This window comes from Amblyomma americanum, chromosome 6 (assembly GCF_052857255.1).
Source record: "Amblyomma americanum isolate KBUSLIRL-KWMA chromosome 6, ASM5285725v1, whole genome shotgun sequence".
NCBI classification, from domain to species: domain Eukaryota; kingdom Metazoa; phylum Arthropoda; class Arachnida; order Ixodida; family Ixodidae; genus Amblyomma; species Amblyomma americanum.
In genome coordinates this window covers 9,257,374-9,271,364 of record NC_135502.1, presented here as the reverse complement: position 1 = coordinate 9,271,364, position 13,991 = coordinate 9,257,374, and the positions used below count along the sequence as shown (strand labels likewise).

The following is a 13,991-nucleotide window of genomic DNA, read 5'->3' as shown; positions in this document are numbered from 1 at the left end:
AAAAATGGACCACTACAACGGCAGCGTCTTAGAGAATTCCGCAACGGAAGGAAGAGGAAAATAAACAATAAAAAACTGATGAAGGAGGGAGAGGAGGAAAGAGTAACGTGGCGGTCGAGCCACATGCATCGGCAATAGGCGATTGTGTGTCAATGGGGCGCCTGGTGGCGGATTTGTGTTGTTGAACGTGCACGTGAGGCGTGTTGCAACGCGCGAGACGCCGGGCGGTTTCCGCTGGCTGCCTCAGTTCTGACGGTATCAGGCCACTCCGTGAGCGGCGCGGACGACCTTGGTATGGTTAGCGCGGCACTTCCTCGCAGGGGGGCGGAAACCGGCCGCTTGCGAGTGAGCCTGAGCGGTTTGTCGCGCGGAGTTTTCATGCAACAGAGCGAGGCGAAATGGTTTCATGGTTTGGGTTGTTGTTTGCAAACAATCTGTGCAGCAATTCGATTTCAGCTCCGCTGCTTTCTGCCCCACCCCTCGTGTAGGGTAGCCTACTGGGCGTCGCCTGATTAACCTCCCTGCCTTTCCATTCTTTTGTTTCTCTCTCTCTCTCTCTTTTAGGTGTGACGAGAATTCTGTGTTAAGTTTTCACATGCGTGTCATCGCGGCTCCTGAGCTGCCAATTCGGATTCGCATTCGCATCCGCGATGAAATGGCCGTTACGTGCTAGTGAAGGCATATGGAGTAACTGAGTTCTGTAGGGTTCCTGGCTAAATTACTCGTATTAGAATCAGGTTGAGTCCGGTGCAAAGATGCATGACGCATATTAAGGACTGCATGCACTCCATGTCACGCAAAAAAGAGGAAAGAAAAGATACAGAATTGAAGAAAAAAGGAAAAAAATAAAACTTTAATTTTGAACGCGCAGAAAAAAAAATGCTTATGTCTGTAGAGGTTGCTTTATGCTGGCGCATATGGACCTACAAAATGCAGATGATTGTTTGAAAAGTTCTTTAGACCGAACAGTTTAAGTGGGTTACGTGCTTTCGGCCAAGCGTTCTACAGCGGCTAAATGGAGGAGCGGAAATAAAAATTGCTCGCAAAGAATCTACCAAGTCATCCTGATGCCTGATGGACGAAATCAATTCTTCAAGTAAGCGCGAAACCAGCATCGAACTAATAAAGCCCTAGGAACTCCTGAACATCCCTGGGGAACAGTTATACCTTAAATGAGATTATCCATAAAAGCGTGCACATTTGGATCTGGCAAGCTGGTAACTTGGTTCTGGCATCTTGGGATCACACGCACTGTTCTCCGTAAGTCTGCACCTCTTAGCTCATTCCGCAGTCAAAAATCTCGGCGGAACTCACAAGTCTCCTTTTGTAGCAAGGGAGTAATTACTAATTTGGCATCCACCCAAGCGCAGCAATACGGCTACAAAGGAAATCTATACAGCTTTCTCAGAAACTTCGCAGTCAAAGAAAAATTCGTCCTGGTCCGGGGTTCGACTGAGAAAGCTGTATAGCTTTACTTTGTAGCCGTATGGCTGCGCTTGGGTGGATGCCAAATTAGTAATTACTCCCTTACTACAAATTTACTCCGCCTTGGGGGATTCCTCTAAACATCTGACCAACACTGTTCCCACTTCAAGTTATTGATCAATCCACTCTCGCCCTACCATAAGCTTGCCGTTCCGGTTAGCTCATTTGGTAGAGCGACTGCTTCGGTGAAGCGGTGGTCCCGTATTCGAACCTCGGACCAGGAAGAATTTTTGTTTAACTGCGAAGTTTCTGAGAAAGCTGTATAGCTTTCCTTTGTAGCTATAAAGTGGCGCTTGGGTGGATGCCAATGAGTAATTACTCCCTTACTACAAATCTACTCCACCTTGGGAGATTTTCCTAAACATTTGACTAAGTCCCTTTTTGCCAATATGTTGCTTTTAGCTAAACCGCCCAATGGCGTCGATCGAAGCGTTGCTAAAGAAAGAGGCAAACTTCCGTTTCCCGCAAATGAATTACGTCAGCTGTTAAGCGCGAAGGCCTAAGGTGGTCATAAAGTGACGCGCAGGAAGGAGCCCGGAGCTCCGCTTAAACCGGCGCTGCTGTGGTTCAAGGTAAGGTGCGCGATGTGGCAATGAGCAGGCAGGCTCGTTCATGAATATGGAAATCGACCCGGCGTGCCTACTTTTCGGTTTGTCTTGAGTGCTGGGGCCCAGCTGTGATGACATGCGACCAGAAACATCGGTAGGAGAACACCCGGATGAAACCATGGGCCGAATCACGGTCTGGAAAATACGGTTTCTAATACATGTGTCTTACTCCACCAGGTTTTATGGACAGATACAGCATGACACGCAGGCGGTGTCCGTAGATTTCATCTAGCGCCAGACATTTCTCCTGGGCCTATGGTATGGGAGGGAGTTAAAGGAGGGACAGTTTACGTCATGTTGATGTTTTTGAAAACAAAATGGGAATTCATGCGCTATCTATTTCTTCGTTTTGGGATGCTGAAGGCACAAAGTGCATTTGGTGTCACGCGATGGTAGTAACGACCCCAGGGATAAGATAAATATTGTGCACTGCCACGGGCTTCAGCTAGAAACGAGGTAGTGTTAGGTTCTAATAACGGCCCGGTCCGAATACTATATTATTTCTTTTACAGTTCCATGGTAATTTCGCAACCGGTGTGCACGCGAAGTGAGGTAATGCAGCTGGTAGTTCGACATTTGGATGTCACCACTAGACGGTCCAGCTTATTTTAGACAAGTCTTCTGTGACCTTGGTGCTTTAAACGATGGATACTTCAGAGTATGAGTCGTGTGCTTGAAGTGGTAGCTTTGTCAGTGATGCCTCTTGCAAAATAGAGCTGAGGAGAATAGACCACAACCATGGCGTTGCTTTAAGCGGATTTAGCTTGGAGTACTGGTAGATGATCAGGTTTCTTGAGAAGATAGAATGGTACACAGTGTGGATGTGACTGTTTGGCGCCTATTCACTATGACGAGGTCTTTAATTTGAGTCTTTTGTTACTTCTTTAATACAACTGAGGCAGTAGTAAGCCATCAGAAACTACTGTAGCTAAAAAACATGCCCGCAAAAAGTGCAGTATTCAGTAGGTGAGCGGTTCCACGCACAAGGAAACACAACGAAGTGACTATGACAACACAGCGTAAAGAACAAGGAGAAAAAAAGAGAAAAAGCACTAATCCACAGACGAGCGTTGCATCTCCAGCGCTGACCTTATTTCTATGCGCTGTGTTGTCGCAGCAGACCATAAATTAGCACATCATCTCACTTTTGAAAACAGGCAAATTCATTAAATGGTTCGTACCTTGTACATACCTTGTGCATACACAAAATACTTTTTTGGATCTTAAAAACTTTCGCCGCAAATCATTTTGTGCAATATTTAAAAAAAAATCTCGTTGTTTCTGGTGAAATCCTTAATATCGCAGTAAACAGAGGGAAAATACGGAACATTCTCCTCATTAGTGAGCGAAAACAAATATTCCTAGAATGTATCCTTTCTTATTATGTTCAATTCAGAAAGGGGACGTGTTATTGTTATGAAACTCCAGCCTCAGTAAATTTTCGTGTCTAGAACCGAGATTGTTACTTGGTATCCCGCCTTCAGCGATAAACAGCAATACTTTAGTTGATACTCTCTGAACCTGCGCGAAAAAAAGAAATGACAATGAAAAATTTTACGGACAGCACTGACTCCATTTAGAGGAAAGAATAAAAGGTCTTAAGTTGAGTGGCGTTCAGTACAGGACACAATCAATAAATTCTTTTGAACATCTTGATCACTTCGACGTTAAGCCTCTAAGATTTTCTACGACAAGCTTGTGTGCATCTATACATCAAGAGGCATCATTTATCCAGACGCAGAGCATAGGCGAAATGGCGCACGTTAGTTGACACCGAATTTAGGGGTATTGGGATCCTACAATGAAAACTGGCCCCGTGACAAGCCATGCATGGTGTTTCTTGCGGTTTGGCCGGAAGGAATACCTGCTGCCGCGGTTATTATTGGGTTCATGTCCTCGAATAAACCAGCAGGAGACCTCGGCGAACGCACCGAACCTGCTGAATAACGGTGTGAATCTTGTGTCTGGGTTGTTCCCAAGCGCTTCGTGTGTTCCTCTTGTAATTGGCTGCGGTTATATGGCCCATCGCTTGCCTGTGAAGATTATCGTTTCCACAAATTATTTCACTTGGCATATAAGTGGGTTTCCACTATAGTGGGATTCATGAGCGGCCGAGGCCGGCAACATTTCTTGCTGCTTTATTTACGTTGAGTTCTGTGAAATTTATGTCGTTTTTCTGGGCCCTTTGACCTGGCACTTAGCGTGTGTTAATTCTTCTAAGAATAGAGCATTAGAGCGAGCCCATGGAAGGCATTATAGATAGGATTCAAGTGAAAGATTTTGCCATGCGGTTCACTTTCACCTTCCCTGAATGATCACAAGCACCTGAATAAAACAGCAGCTTCATGTCTGGCTTCTTTTCCGTTGCGGTCTTGGAATGAGTCGGGTCACGGAAACTGGCCGAAGAGTGGAAAAAAAAGAAAAAAAGGAGCGAAAATTCAGTCGCACGCTACCTGGACGCAAACGATTACGATTTTACAATAACAGCGAGGCAGTTTACGTTTGGAACGTCCTTCGAAGTCAAGCAGCCGCGCCATGCATCGCCACATTTCCATCATACAGCTGGGTGTTCTCTTCCCCTCCTCGGTCATGCACAGTGGCTGCGCCTGGCTGTTTACACCGGAGGATGGTCCGGAAGGCAGTCTCGGCTTGAGGAGGAAGAGGAGGAGGGCACGCGGACGGGCCTCCGGTTTCCTGTGCCACTTCTGCGCAAGGCCGCGCTTGCGTGTCCCATACCGCCGCGGTGCATCGCAGTTGACGCAAACGCAACGCGCACCCCGGTGGGAGGTCCTCCATCGAAACGCCGGAAAAGCAAGAAAAGAAAGCACCAAGTGAAACACGGGGAGACAGAGCTGAGGGGCTTCGTTGCCATTCGGCCGTTACGCGCTCGCTTTGGCGTAAGCATCGAGCGGCGGCGGGACGCAATATCTTCAGCGCGGCGCGCATCTCTGCGCACCACGTCCCAAGCTGCGTCGTTATTTACCGGTCCGAGCCTTTAGCACCGATTGGAACGACCTCGGAGGCACGATACGCCGCGCCTGGCTTGGCTTGAAACGCGGTCTTTCCTGGATTCAGACCCGCGCTTAGGCTGCTCTTGTGGCACCTAGTAAGTGCGGGAAAATGAAAAAGAAGAAAGCCGCGCAATCTACGGCTAGGCTTTACAGCGAGGTCCCTTCCGGCTTGATTGAGGAAGGCCGCGTGCACGAGGTCGCGCGTGCACCATTTGAGTGTATAGAGTTAAGCTGCCTGGGGAAGAAACAACGTGTGAGAACAAATGTCGCAACAGCGGGCTGTCAGGCCGTGTGATAAGACAAGCCTTGTTTAGACCATTGCCCAGGTTTCAGGAAGCCTCCGTTTAAGAACAGCGGCTTTGCTCGTGTGAGTCAAGCCTTGTGCCGCTTCTCTGCGTTCATTCAGAGCAGCATCCCACAAACGGCGCCCTTACGTTTGTTGCTCTGCGGCTCGGCTGTGTGAACGATCATTGCTACAGGCAGACACCGTCGGCCGGTCTTCAAATTCCCACCTTGGATCGATAGTAACTCAAGTAAGCGGCGAATGCACGTTCGCGTCGCATAAGTTTTTCAAGCGGTTTAAAAAGGCCGCATGCAGGAATACGCTCATCAAGTACTTTGGTTTGGACTAGTTGGTTCATAGCTGTACATGATGTCAGGAAGGCGCGAAAGGAACAAGGACGAGTTGCAAGTTGGCGCCTGTCCTGTTGTGTTCTAGTGCCTCTCTCGTCCTTGTTCTTTTCGCGCCGTCCTGACATTATCTACAGCAGGAATACATGCGATGTGTTATGCAATTTCTAATCTCGGCAACAATCTCAGGAGAATCGGCTTGAAAGCAAGAAGCCCCCCCCCCCCCCCCCTTTTTTTTTCGCTGTTGGGAAGCATGGCGGAAGAAAAAAGAAGAGAAAGCAGCAAAACACTACCACCCGAGCTGTAAAGTGTGGAATTCCCCTAAATATTTGACCAACGCTGTTTCCAATTAGAATTTTTGATCAATTCATTCTCGCCTTACCTTATGCTAGCCGTCCCGGTTAGCTCAGTTGGTTGAGCGACTCCTCTGGGTTCAAACAGGACAAATTATTTTTTAACTACAAAGTTTCTGTGGAAGCTGTATAGCTTTCCTTTGTAGCCGTATATCTGCGCTTGGTTTCATTTATGATTTATGGGGGTTTAACGTCCCAAAGTGACTCAGGCTATGAGGGACGCCGTAGTGAAGGGCTCCGGAAATTTCGACCACCTGGGGTTCTTTAACGTGCGCTGACATCGCACAATACACGGGCCTCTAGAATTTCGCCTCCATCGAAATTCGACGGCCGCTGCCGGGATCGAACCCGCGTCGGTCAGGTCAGCAGCAGAGCGCCATAACCGCTAGCCACCACAGCGGCTATGGCTGCGCTTGTGTAGACGCCAATGAAAAATTACTCCTTTATCACAAGGTGTGGTAAATAGGTTTCATATGTAATTAACGGACCAAATAATTTGCATGAGACAAAGCACAGAGAGCGCGGACTACATTATAGACGATGAATCTCTTCGTCTCACCGCGTCTAATTTAGATCGGCACGCGAAGTAGTTGACAGTGGCTCGATCAACGTCGCCTGTCCCCCAAGAGCTCACGGCCGGACACAGCTCTCCGCGATGAGTAGAGCTGCACGGAGAGCGCACCAAGAAAGTGGCGCTGAGAGGCGAGAGAGAGCGGTCAGTGCGGTTTGCCTCTTGCAGCCTCCGTTGTCCCTCAGCACTGAAACTGCGCTAAAGGCTACGCGGAAGAAAAAAATAGCCAACAAAATAACTTGAAAAACAATCATCATCAGCAGCCCAACTACGTCCACAGCAGGGCAAAGGCCTCTCTACTGATCTTCAGTCAGTCTTGTCCTATTCCACCTGCGGCAATCCTATCCCCGCAGATTTCCTAATATTGCAAAAACATCTTTGCCGGTTAGTCGGTGCATGCTCGGCTGTAATGGTTAGTGGAAAAAAACACAAAAAGATAGAAGAAAGGAAGTGGAAGCAGCACAGCACTAGTAACAATTCAAAATTTTACTTAAAGATCTCTCGCTTATATACAGCAACTGCTCTTCGAGAACAAAAAGGAACGCGACATACAGGCAAACCATATCGGCTCTTCACCGTTTTTCTGTTGTGCTGATAACTGCATGAATCAGGTCCTAGCGCGGTGCCTAAGGCAGTTCACTTTTTTTTTTGTAGCGATATGGAGTCCTCGCTCAAATACGTCTCACTGGAATTGGCAACTCCCACGACTTCAATTATTTCCCTTGAAATGTTGATTTTAATATTTCCGCAAAGCTGTACTTTATTCAAGCGCATGACTGCGCTTGCGGCATTCACGACAGTGTTCTGTCAAGAGGCTTCTCGTTGTTTCTGGGGTGCTCCCTTAGGCTTTCGATAAGACACCTGTCCGTCCAGCCTATGCAGAGCTCAGCACACACTAACGCAGGGATATTTCGTCTGTTCGCCTCCCTCTGCGCTCCCTCCTGCTGTGTTTACATTCTTTAGGGACTCACTACGTTACCCCCGTCGGTTAACTTAGTTTTTTTCCCGAACATACACTGGTATCTGCCGGTCTAAAGCCCTAGAAATGAGAGTATTCAATGCGACGGAGGCCGACCAACAGGAAACCGCGAGGCGCAGGTTTGATCCCGGGCGCGGCGGCCGTATTTCGATGGAGGCGAAATACAAAAACGCGTCTGTGCTCTGCGGTGTCAGGGCACATTGAAGAACCCCAGGTGAAGTAAAAAAACAACACACGAAGCCCTCCATTACGGCGTCCATCACAGCCCGTGTGTGGCTTCGGGATGTTAAACTCCACAATTTTCAGTTTACAGTTTAGGAAATCGTGAGGAAAGCAATGACCCAATCGCGTATAATGTAGTATCCTGCATTCAGACAGACTGGTACGCAATTTGTTGATTAGCTTTTACATACAACCAAAATCGAAGGGCACAAATAGTGTTCGCCTTACTTTGAAGCCGAACAGCGGACAAAATGCGAGGGGTACCCGTCGGAAGTTTCGTCAATAGCAGATATTCCATTTTTTACGCTGTATGAGGGTGCGTACGGAAGAAAATCAATTATTTTCCCGCACCGAAGCTAATCTGTGGCTCACGATGGATACCGGTACGATTAAGACTACGTGCGGCTGCTTAAGATGAACCGGGGGCTCAGACCGCGGACGTCCTTGGCATTTCGCCTGTGCAGCATCAAAACACAGCCGCCGAGGTCAGGCGTCAAGCCTGCGACCCCTTTCTCACGACGCCAGCTGCCCACGGCGAGCGCGTCAGCTACCCGGACACATTTTGAGTCGAATGTAAGCTCTGACGCACCCCCATACGGACTGTTTGACGCGGTGGTTTGTCTAGACGTCTACATGGACAGAAACTATGTCCACAAAGCAAATATGCCGGTGCTTTATTTCCTATTTATCCAGCACTGTGCGCAGTTCGTGGCCGCAAGACCCTATTGCGTGCGTCGGCGTTATTTTGCTCCACTGGCGTTGTTTTCTCCCTTCTGGCCTGAACGCTCCTCCACGCCTGTTCCGCCCGCGCGTCTTCGTGACTACTGGTAGTGAGGGCTGAACTAACTCTTGCGTATCCTCTTGTTTTGTTTGTGCAATGCGACACCTTTATTTTCCCCCCTTCCGTCTTCCTTCTCATACGCTGCGATAAACCCTGCTCCTCCGTGGTAGCAGCGTCAGGACGAGAAGGGGGGGCCCGCTGTCTGAGGCCCTGAACGCGCGAAGTTTTGATCCGGATTAGCCTATGCTGGGGAAATTTCCCAGCCTGCTTCAGCTATGTGATCTCGTGTGCCGTTCAAGTAACCTTGTTGTCGCGCTTCACTGAACTACCATTCGGTTGCCACGAAAAAAATTGACGCATTCATTAGAAAGCGCTCTCTCTGCCTTTCACCGCACCCCACTTGAGCTCTTTTGAAGCTGTCAGGTTCGTGGCCAGGTTGTGCTGTGTTTTGCAGCGATTGATACATTACGCTAGCGTTTCGAGCCTTCAGCGTGGCACCCCTTAAGCTCCGTGGCTGGTCACGTGGTTGGTCACGTGGTGCGGAGCAGCTGCCGGCGGCGCGGCGCGCTGGCGAAACCGAGTGGGGATAGCTATCGCGTCCCTCCAGGTTTAATCAGAGCTAAACCACAGCCATTTTTTACCAGTGTATGCAGGCAGACAAAGGGAAAAGCGAGAGGTATGAAAACATGGTGACAATCTGGCCCGCAGAAAGAGCAAAGCACGCACCATGTCTACATGTAGAAAGAACAAAGATTTACACGCCCAAGCAAAAAGCAAAGAGAAAGAATAAAGCCAGCAGTTCCCATCATAAGCGTTTGTTGCTATCATTACACGAATCCTTTTTATTCCAGAGTCTGCTTTTACATGCACAGACTGTGACATAGTTGGACGATACGCGATAAATGTTTAAACCGGTTCTCAACTCGGAGGAAGGTAGGTTTCACCACGAAGTAAAAAAAAAAGAAAGGCGCAGAGAGCTTGAGAGGAGGAGCCCTTTTATTAGTCCTCTCAGAAAGAAGAAAAACATAAATGAAAGAGAGAGGGAGCCCGGACCAGCAACGCTTTACCGGGCTGGAAACCAATACAAAAAAATAAAGGGAGCTAACCGCAAAAAACTAAGTTAATTTAAAGAGAAAAGCAGGAAAATAAAAACGACAAACAAACAAAAAAACGTGAAAACCCAAAGTCGCAGAACAGTCAGAGACAGATAATGTCACAGATAATGTCAAAGGCACAGTTAGTCCAAACACAGTGTCAGGCCACAGAGAGATGAATCCATGCTCAGCAAAGGAACACAGAGCGCTTCTCTGTGCAGAGCTTGTGCAGGAGGAATGAGAGTGACGAAGGTACTCATCGGGAATGTGTAGGAATTATGCTGCTGATGAGATGAACCATTTGAATCAGAACAGCACAAGCAGCAGGGTTATTCAAAAGAGAGGGGTAAGTATATAGACGGTGTAATGTCAGATGAGCAGAAAGACTTTAAACGGGAAACGAAAGGAGCAGTAAGGGAGGAGCCTGAAGCCGCGCTCCTGCTTTGTTGTGAAGCCTACTTTTCTCCGGTACAATATATGGCGATGTCATATCGATTGAATGTTATCGATTTAATGTCATGTCGCCCCTATGCATGTGTTGTTTTCTACATTACTCTAGCATTTCGAGTCTTCAGCGTGGCGGCGCCGCGGTCACGTGGTGAAGAGCAGCTGCCGGTGGCGGCGAAACCGAGTGGAGAGGGGGGTGGAGATGGGGAGAGGGGGAGAGAGGGGGAATGACGTCCAGGGATGAAGATGAAGAAGGAACGCCCATCGAAACGGAGCGGCGAAAGACTGACTTTACAATTTGGCTGAGCGAGTTCCTCTCGGCCAGCTGTAGCTATCGCGTCACTCCAGGTTTAACCAGAGCTAAACCACGGCCAATTTTTTTCTCGGCAGCAAAGTTGTTGATAGTGTCAGCGTTGAGCTTCGTACTTCATGTGCTTGTGTCTATCGCCGTGCTGACGCCACTTAAGCTAGGTGGGTGCCTATAATATCGGTAGAGGTTCCCTGCCCTTGAGAAAGCAAAAAAAAGAAAAGTTCTGCTTTAGAGAAAGATTTATGACCCTTAGGAACCGACACTACTGATATAGGTACGATTTCCAGAGCATTCGGTTTAACACGAACCGAGGAATGATTCTTTACAGCCAGACATTGCCGGACATACGAACTATTTGTAATGTGTTACATTTCTAGCACTAGAAATAAGCATATTTGTCGGCTTTGCGATGTGGCCAGAACTGGTTCACTGTTCTCTGCTGAAGCACGGGCTAATCACAGAGAGAAATCATGTTCGTCTGCGGAAGATGAGCACGTGAAGGGTGAGAGAAGAAGTCAGAACGACTTTTTATGAATCAAATAAAAGTAAAACTTGTGCACCCTGATAATACGTGTAGAAGAAGACCGAATTCCAGCAAGGCTCTGATTTGAGCTAGTTGTTTGTAGCATGACACGGTTTACGCAAAAAGTGTACTGGCGCTAAAAGACGCAGAAAACACACACAAGAAAGGACTGTATTGTGTGTGTTGTCTCCGTCTTTTAGCGCCAGTACGCACTTGCGTAAACCATGACAGAATTCTACAGCGAAAAACCTTTACACTGCCCACCCCACGTGCGCAGCCTCCAGGTGTTTTTCAGATAATGGGTGCCTTAAATATAGCGCTTTGATCTGGTCTGTTATTAGAATTGTCGCCTGGTTCCCCGCTATGGGTTGGTTGTTATCAGCCGGTCTAAACACCACAAGTTGAAAGGGCTGTGCAATACCTCCCTTTCCTCGACCGGCCGGCTTTCCTTCCATCTAACTGCCGCCCTCTCTTTCCTACACCCCTCACCTCCATTTCTCTTGAAAAAGGAAAAAAGAAAGATTTGACTAGCTGCCCGACGCGGTATATAAACTGCGGAATACGGACCTCTCCCCGGAACTAGCAGGACGCGAAAGCCGCAGGCCCAGTCTCCACAGCCAAGTCTTAGCGGAAGCAGAGGCGCCGCACTGGTAATGCTGCTAAACAACATTGTCCTTGGCAAGCATCCTTTTGTCTTCGCCACAGGACTCTCGCAGTTTGGTCCGTAGAAGGCGCCACATGATGAGCCGTGTGGCCGGTGAGGAGATCGCCAAGCCCGACTCCAAATATCCCCCGAGGTCGTAGTGAAATGAGCACGTCCGCCGTGCAAGAGACTCTAATTGTCCATCGCGGCCGAGCAGTCGGGAAGAAAAAAAGGGAGGGAAAATAAACGGGGTGGAAACAAGCCGCGGACGTAAATTACAGAGTCGAGCCATCCTCGCTAATAGCGCTCCACAGAAAACGCACGGGGCCTGAAGGAGGCTAAGCGGTCTTACACGCGGCCTCCGGTTCCCGACATGTAACGCGCGACGCCAGAAGCCAGTGGTGTGTGCTTTGCGCGGAGTTCTACCGCAGGGGTCATCAGCCACGCGGCAGCTCTCACGGCGAGCACTCACACTTTCCGCAGGGGTCCCCCTTCATGCGTTCAGCCCGCTGGCGCAGCCTTCGCGCCTCTAATAAGCTGTGCGAAACATCGCTTTTTTTTTTTACACAGGGCGACCAGCCGACAGCCATTCCGAGAGCCTCTTCCGAATTCCCTGCTCACTGATCTGGAGCTTGGGGCCAATCTCTTCTTTCTCCTGTCCCACGGCAAAAGGAAGAAGCTGCTCCGATCGACGCAAAAGGGAGCCATCGAACAGGGACATCGCCTCTTCTCCCTTGCCCCACGAAGAGGGCCACGTCCAGTACAGGCGTCAGTGGCGGTCAAGCCAGCTTACGGGCGATTCGACTCACCTTTCGTTAGCCGATCCGTTGACACCCCGTCACCGGGCGTACAGGAGTTAGCCGTGTAGGCCCCGCTGATCTCCGCGCGTCGCTTCCGTGGCACTCCACCGCACCCTTCTGTCGCGCGCGGTCGCTCGTCCGCACACCGGTGCTCCTGCGGCGGGGTTCGTCAAAGCTTTTTCGCAATATGCCACTTGTGCTGCAATGCCCGCGCCGACGGTGCGTCCCTGATCCCAAGAGTGCCCATTTCGCTTTTCTTGCTGTATTGGCGGCACCCTGCCTCCATTTCGACGCTTATTTTTCCTTTCGTTCATTCTTGCGTCCTTTTCGCCTCCTTCCTTTCTTCCGCTCCACTGCGAACGCGAAAGGTGATAGCTGGCGGCGTTCCCCTTCGCGCCAGCAGTCTCAATCAGCGGCGCACATCTAGGTTACGTGACATCGAGCGGCCGGCGGCTCCGAACTGTGGCTGTATGAAAACCGCCCTCCCCCGTCGTTCCTACACTTTCGCCGCTGCAGCCGTTCGCGCCGCAATTACGGAGGGTGCAGCGGCTGAGCAGCGAGCTCTGCTCCGCCGCCGCAGCCGTAGCGAGCCGGCGGCCCATCGAAGGTGTTCCGGGTGTAACCCTGACATGCAGTGGAATTCTCGCTCGAGGGGGGGGAGACGGCCCGGATACGGACGACTGGCGGCTTGCGCCCGCAAACAGAAACAGTGGTGTCGTCGAACGTCTCTTCGCGTTCACCCAGTGCTTATTTGCACGGTAAAAGAAAGGAATAAGGTTCCCTGCGAAGGCTGTTTTGCTCTCAAAATCTGTGTCGTGCTTTCAGTGGTGCAATAAAACAAAAAAATTAATCAGATTCATTTGCAAGCGTGGCAGTAAATACCAGGTCCCAGTTTTTTTTCTTTGCCTTAGAGGCGATAAAATCTTCGCTGTACCCCTGGCATCGTTATCTGAGCTTTAACCCAGTTTCTCGCTTTAAGCTATACAAGAAAAGAAACCAGTTGAAGAGACAGTTGGCGTTGCAGTGCACCTAAACAATGAATGCATCCGCAGATATGCACAATTACACCAGCTGATTTTTTCGGGTGCGCTGAAGGTGAGTAGGGTGACAAACAATTTGATTTAAATATTTTCTCTTTTTTTTTTCCCAGCATGTGCAGGCTACCTCTGGGCGAGTCGGATTTCGCCGAGGAGAAATTGCAAGAAACCACTTAAAAAACGTGATGTAGAAATAGCGAACAAAATATTATTTTTGTCAGAATTTGCCTGCCATTTGTGTTTCTTGATATTAGTGACCGACAGTAAGAAAAGTAGCTCTTTTAGAGAGAAAGAGGGGAAAAGAATAGCAAAGTGGTAAAGAATGGGGGTTAACAAGTCGCATCGTTTTTCTTCCGAGTGTTCAACACTCATTTCAGAAAATGTGAGGCCAACAGAAAGCAGGGGTTCTGTAAACTTCTGAATATATCATGAACGAAAGTATTATTATCTATTTTACTGCGCATTCTTTCTTTCGCGGTGGTCGTGATGAAGAGTGG

The 13,991-nt window shown here is 49.0% G+C and overlaps 1 protein-coding gene across 1 annotated transcript in view; it reads right to left on the bottom strand.

Annotated features, from left to right (window-relative positions):
- The window catches only part of LOC144136269 (acetylcholinesterase-1-like), a 45,699-nt gene extending 32,053 nt beyond the window's left edge, over window positions 1-13,646 (bottom strand). The window contains exon 1 of the mRNA XM_077668477.1: window positions 12,467-13,646. The gene's annotated coding sequence lies outside the window, so the exon portion shown is untranslated. The remainder of the gene's footprint in view (window positions 1-12,466) is intronic.
- Between the last annotated feature and the right edge of the window lie 345 nt (window positions 13,647-13,991).